Source organism: Sceloporus occidentalis, unplaced genomic scaffold (genome assembly GCF_023333645.1).
Source record: "Sceloporus occidentalis isolate IW3139 unplaced genomic scaffold, rSceOcc1.0.p SCAF_24, whole genome shotgun sequence".
NCBI classification, from domain to species: domain Eukaryota; kingdom Metazoa; phylum Chordata; class Lepidosauria; order Squamata; family Phrynosomatidae; genus Sceloporus; species Sceloporus occidentalis.
Window position 1 is genome coordinate 4908955 of NW_028317004.1, and position 6769 is coordinate 4915723.

Genomic DNA, 6769 nt, shown 5'->3' on the forward strand with positions numbered 1-6769 from the left:
AAAGTAACAGAACTGTAGAAGGCCAATGTTTTTGTAATTTAATTGAGCTGCATTCAGCAACCAATGGCTTGCTAATGTACGTGTGTGTTTATATATAGACATGTATGTACATATTTGTGTAAATATATATATATATATATATATAGGGATTGTCTATGTACGGTATTTATGTGAGTGTTAGTGTGTTAATATGTCCCCCTCTGTAAAATACATACCTGGTACAGACCGTCCCTCACTCATGTACACACGTGCACACAGGGGCGGGCTGGGCAGGGGGCAGCCCGCCCTGAATCCGGGCTGGCGGGCTGGCTGGGCAGCCGGCAGACGAACATTCATGGCAGCCGCAAAGTTAAAAACTAAGCAGCTGCCCCCGGGACTGTCCGCCGTGCCGGTAGCGTATCTGGGGGGGGTACGTTATGTGTACATATGTGTACATAAATGTCCCTCACTCACACATACTTACACAATCCCTCACACTTTCTGACTTTGTTACATTCAAACTGGTGTGAATGAACCTTATGGGAACTTTTCCATTAGCACTGCCAGAGATGGCTGTCCATGATAGAATCATACTTAGATGTTGGGTTGACATTTCACTTGTACTTTACAGCACAGCCTGTGATAGAATATTCTCATTTCATGCTGAGTCTTTACATAGTCCCAGAATGATATTTCCAGGAATGTGACAACTGTTGTGGATGCTGCACATTAAAGACTCAATTAACCGTGTAACATCTCCGATAGTGAAAGACTGTGAGGATGCATTTGCAAAAAAAGATGACACGTTTGATACCACTTCATTACGGACTGTCATTTTTCTCAGTCTGTATGATATATGGTATTTTCTTTTCTTCACCTAAATAATTGTCCTACCTCTACGTCACTCCAAGCATGTTCTTCCTGAGTATTTTCCATTTGCGATTCTCTTGCAGTCTCCTTTTTCCTATTGTCTGTCTCATAATCCTATTTGTATTCATAATTTAATTCCCATTTTACAAAAAACGTAGAATTTCATAGCCCTTAAGAATCATACGGCTCATATTGTCTGCCTATTTTTCCTGATGTCGAGACCTAGACCTTAATCATCTTAAATTCAGGATAGATTTATGCCAATACCATGCATGTTTAACTTCCGTCACTCTTTTAGCCTCTACGACTTTCACTGGGAGGTCTTTCCACTTATCTACCACTATCTGTCTAAATTCTCTGAATGCCTACAACTGTTTCTTTCTGAGTATTCCCCTTTCTATACTTCTTTGTTTAAACTGAAGTGCTCCTCCTTTGTCCCTTTGTTCTATTGCTAAATCTACATAGTTAATAGACTTGTGCATTCGTCTTCGGGCGAACATGAAAACGAACACGAAGAGTGCGTTTTCGTGTTCGTTCCGAAGACACGCCGAAGAGAAGACAGCGGCGGTAAAACGTAGGCGAAGACGAAGACACACACCACGAAGATCTTCGTGATCGTCTTCGTCTACCACTCTCCCTGGTCCCTTCCCCTTCTAACTTACCTTGTCTTTGCGGCATCGCGGCAGTTCACGGAAGTGGAAATCCGCAGGTTTGCCGTCACGGGTTACAGGGCAGTGCGAATGAGCCTATTGGTCGCCTACAGGTGACCAATAGGCTCACTTGCACGGCCTTTGTAACCCCTGACAGCGAACCTATGGATTTCCGTTCCCGTTAACCCCTTCGATGCTGCGTTAGATAACGGGAGCTGAAATCCGTAGGTTAAAGGGCCGTGCAAGCGACCAATAGGCTCACTCGCACGGCCCCTTAACCCTTTAAGGTTAAGGAGTCTAAAGTTAAAAGTTAACCCCTAATGAAACTTAAAAAGTTAACCCCAATGCTGCAACTTACCCGGCAGATCCCACTGGTCTCCCTGTTCTATCAGTTAAATGTCCGTACAAGCGACATTATTGGTCGCTCGTACGGACATTTAACTGATAGAACAGGGAGGGAGACCAGTGGCATCTGCAGGGTAAGTTGCAGCATTGGGGTTTTAAAAGTCTGTACGAGCGACCAACAGAGTCACTCGTACAGACTTTTAAAACCTCAATGCTGCAACTTACCCTGCAGATCCCACTGGTCTCCCTGTTCTATCAGTTAAATGTGCGTACGAACGACCAATAAAGTCACTCGTACGGACATTTAACTGATAGAACAGGGAGGGAGACCAGTGGCATCTGCAGGGTAAGTTGCAGCATTGGGGTTTTAAAAGTCTGTACGAGCGACCAACAGAGTCGCATTCATCCTTTCCAAGATACTATTACTGATTAATGCAAAAGAAAGCAAAAATACATATATTACAGGGTCCCCCTTTGGCTAATGTATTGGTTTATCTAAGACCATTAGTTTTAGTTTTGTACCTTTGAATATATGTATTGTAAAATAATGATAATAATAATAATAATAATTCATTTTTTTTCTTAAAATAACACCACTTCTCAGCTCAAGAGCAGATTTCCCCCTGTTAAAAAAAAAAGAAAATAGAATAACTACTTTAGCTAAAAATATATGCAACCTCTCTTTCAAAGTTGTGGAAAGCAAACTTGTTTTGGCAGTGAATTACTCATCCACAAAAACGTGTATGTCAGTGTAAATGAAGAATATTCTTTCCTCAACAAATAAACTGTCTCCTAAATTTACATCTATTTGCTAAGGGACACATTGTGGATACACAGTATATTATCTAGTTACCACTGAATGGCATATAAACACTTTGAGGAAGATGAACAATATCACAATATATTGGTACAATGGGTGCTGATGCACGCTTCCTTGTTTAGTTAATTGTACGTAAATATTATTTTTATTTATTTATTTATTTAACTACAACATGAAAGGGCCAGCTTTCCAACTCCAAGAGGAATACAATAAGAATCAAATTTTTATGCCTGTTTCCTTTGACAAGAAAATCACAAAAGTGCTTTGGATCAATGAGGCTCACAGACAAATATGTGCTAGTTGACTGCTCTGTACCAAAGCATTGAACATACTTACTGACCCATCCAGCACAGTACTGATAGCGTTAATAATGCTTCACTCTCATACAATTGATTTTCACAGCTGGGCGTTCGATATGAATACCGCAACCAATCAGGAAGCTCTTTTTACTATAGATTTTGTGTGTCCTTCTGTAATTTCCACTACTTGTACACAGTACATAGTGATTATGTCAGTCAATTAGTAAAAATATTATCTCTACCACCCCCATGAATAATGCCCCTGTCAATAAGAAAATTATTTTTGTTCTTGTAATATTCGGCAGTTTTCCATTACAAGACGAATATGTGGAATTTGATATTCTCAATCTGATCTTCTCATTGTTATTGTCTCCTAATACAATTTGAATCAGCAAAAGTAATATCTGTACATTCATTAGATGCATGAAACTCAATAATGTTTGTTTTGATAGCTGAAGAATTTCCAATATGGTTTAAAGACGTTATCAAACCTTCAAAATAACAAAAGCTCATTTGCAGTCATATGTTGTACAGATTTAAACTGTATATTCTATACATCTTTTGTTTACGTCTATTTCTAAGCAAGACAATCTAAAAGTAGAAATGGGCTCACTGGACCTGATACGGGCAAGCACAAGCAACTGCAGGTTTAGCCCCCAGGTTTCTGTGGTCACCTACCAGAAACCTTTGAGCATGACAAGTATTCATTCAGGAACGACAGGCAAAAAAGAACACTGGAACAAAAACAAGGTAAATGAAACTGGACAATACTTAATCAAAGCCTAAATAATAACATATTTTTAAATACTGTGAAATTCATGTATGCCCCAAATTCATTGTTTTTAGTGATGTGGCCACCATGAACAAGTTCCCAACAGGGGCTCAATATGCGATCAGGAAAAATAATATATTTTAATAGTATTATATAGTATGAAAAACTCCTATAAAAAGCCATGTTGCTTAAAAGCAACAAAGCAAGTCGGGGAATTGAGTTTCCTGAACCAATACTATTTTGGACTTGTTGTTATGTGTTTGAGAATTCTTATACTTATTATTCTGGGAAGTTTTTTGAAGATTGTATTTATATTTTTATATTTGTGAGATATATACTATATGGAGAAAAGCATTGGGACACCTGACCATTACACCAACTTGGACAAAAGTATTGGTAAACCTGACCATTAGCCCAACAGGGACTTTTATGACGTTGCATTGTAAATACATAGACATTAATTTGAAGTTGGTCCCCCCTTTGCAGCTGAAACAGCTCCCACTCTTCTGGGATGGTTTTCCACAAGATTTTGGAGTGTCTTTGTCGGAATGTTTGCCCATTCATCCAGTAGAGCATTTGTGAGGTCAGGCATGAGGTTGGACGAGTGTAATCAAAGAAATAACTAAATCACAATACCTGTGTGTAACACATCACAATTCTGTAACCCTTTAAATGCCTACCTAAAATATTACATATAACTTGCTGCTTTTCCGTTAGTTGCACTACTTCCATATCATAGCTGTTGTAAACACTTACCTCAATACTCGTAAATATAGGGATTTGCAAAAGTGTTGTTTTCAGCTGCAAAACACTCCATCTATTATTAACCCCTTAAGGACAATGGGCGGTCCCTAAACCCATTGAAAATAATGCATTTTGAGCCCGTACATGTACGGGCTTTGTCATTAAGGGGTTAAATTTGAGACTCTATGTAACTGTTACATTATGTAAGCGTTACTATGTACAACTATGTAATGTATCTCTGCTAATGAGCAATATGAATGTAATGTTGGCTCCTAGAAGGCACTATAAGGGTAAAAACAGTGCAAGCCACAGATACTTTTTATGCAAACAACAAAAATCCTAAAGCAATAAGTAAATTAATCATATCCCTCAAAAGAATACACTGACAGATATCAACAAATACCCTAGAAATGAATTTTCATAAAATCACTATTGACACAGATGGAGAAAAGATATGAATGAAAGCTGTTCACTTAAACCCCGTGGATACACATTGTTTAAAGTATGAATCCAAAGGCATTCCCGTTGGAACAAAAGTCTCGACATGTCACAAATCTAATTGTGACAATCTATGTCCCATGTGATGGGATTGTTAAGTCACAGGTTTGTCAGATTTTGAATCCCGGTAAACTGTCGTGATAGACGATCTGTGTATACGAATACAATCCCTTAGGGTTAGGTCAGTTTTGTCTACATATGCCAGTCCACGTGTAAATGACATAATCAGTAGTGCACATGAGCCTGTGCCTTATTGTATACCTTTTGTCCAAATGCAGGTGTACAAATTGTATTACAGGGGTCATATGTGAGTATGTGATGCAGTTGAAACATGTAAAGCACCTCAATTCTTGGTATGCTTATTGTTGCTGGACTGTTCATAACAACGTTGTGGATCTGCTAAAGCCAATCTATCCCTTAGGCCAGAAGCCCTTCTCTAGCACATAAAAATAAGATTCTTTAGCTGGAAATTTATCCTTATGCGGGTTGTGTCAGGTATTACGGAGAATCCTGCCAATTTGTGGTGATGTAATGTTATATTTAGTTAGAAACATAATTATGTATATATATAATGATATTTAGATTTAAGTGCTTTCGCATTTGACTCCCTCAGCTGGCCCATCCATGGCTGCCTTCCTTACTGCATAGTGCTGGGATGTGACATCTTAAATATAATGTGACATCTTAAATATAATTATATAAAGACTAGATACAGTCTTTCCTAGTGTAAAACAGCCACTTGGGAAGATGATCTTAGTAATACGTAATTTTGAGCTGTGGCACACCGGGAAACATGATCGTCTAGGTTGCTGCATATAGGACTTTTGTATGTTTATTATTTCTCCTGATGCCTCGAGTGCCCCTATTGCTGAAGTGGTAGAGACAGAAAATAGCTTGGGAATTTATGTTCTATTTCACCCAATGACAAACAAAGCAAAATCTAGTTAACTTAAGTAAAGTGATGAAAATCCTACCAAAACAGAGCTTTTCTGCTTAGCTTACGACATGAATATGGCATTTCATTTCTGACTTCATGTAGATAGAAAGCATTTAGATACTTAATGTAATCTTCCTCCTGTTATTCGTTGTTTTACTTATTATGTCTTATAATGCTCACCTTGGGACCATGGGAGTTTCTAAAAATGTAAGGCGAGAAAAACAACATGGCAGCCTCATCTCAGACCAAGAATGGACAGTGCTGAAATAGGCTGCTCTATACAAATTTACTATACAATCATATGATAAAAAAAGAAAAATTAGACAACATGCACAACAATTTGTGGAATGGATTATATTGAAGACGGCTGGAAAACTGATTATATATGAGATGGCTCTATCTTCGTTTAAGCTAAATAAATAGAGGTCAGAGGTAGACAGAGATAAGCAGTGTTCATTGTGCTAGTACTTTAACCATCCTCATTGTTACTGCTACCCTTGCATCTGCAAAATGATCCACTTCTTAATGTGAAATTAACAAAACAACAAAGGGTTTTTATATAAAACAAGCACCTTTTTCACGCTAAAAGATCTACTATATTTTGTTTCTGGGAGGACATTATTTCTAAATTAGACCTAGATTCATTGATCCTTGTTTCTACTTAGATAGATTGTAATTTATGCAGTTTAGTTATATATTTAGTTTTTTATTACACTGTATCTTAAAATGTCTTAATTTATGCCAGAGTTAGGTGAGAATGCTTAATGAGTAATGGAACAGGGACAATTTCTGCCGTTTTCGCAGCTTATGAAGTCCCAGCAATTAATTTCTAGGACAATGTATAAACAAGTTCAT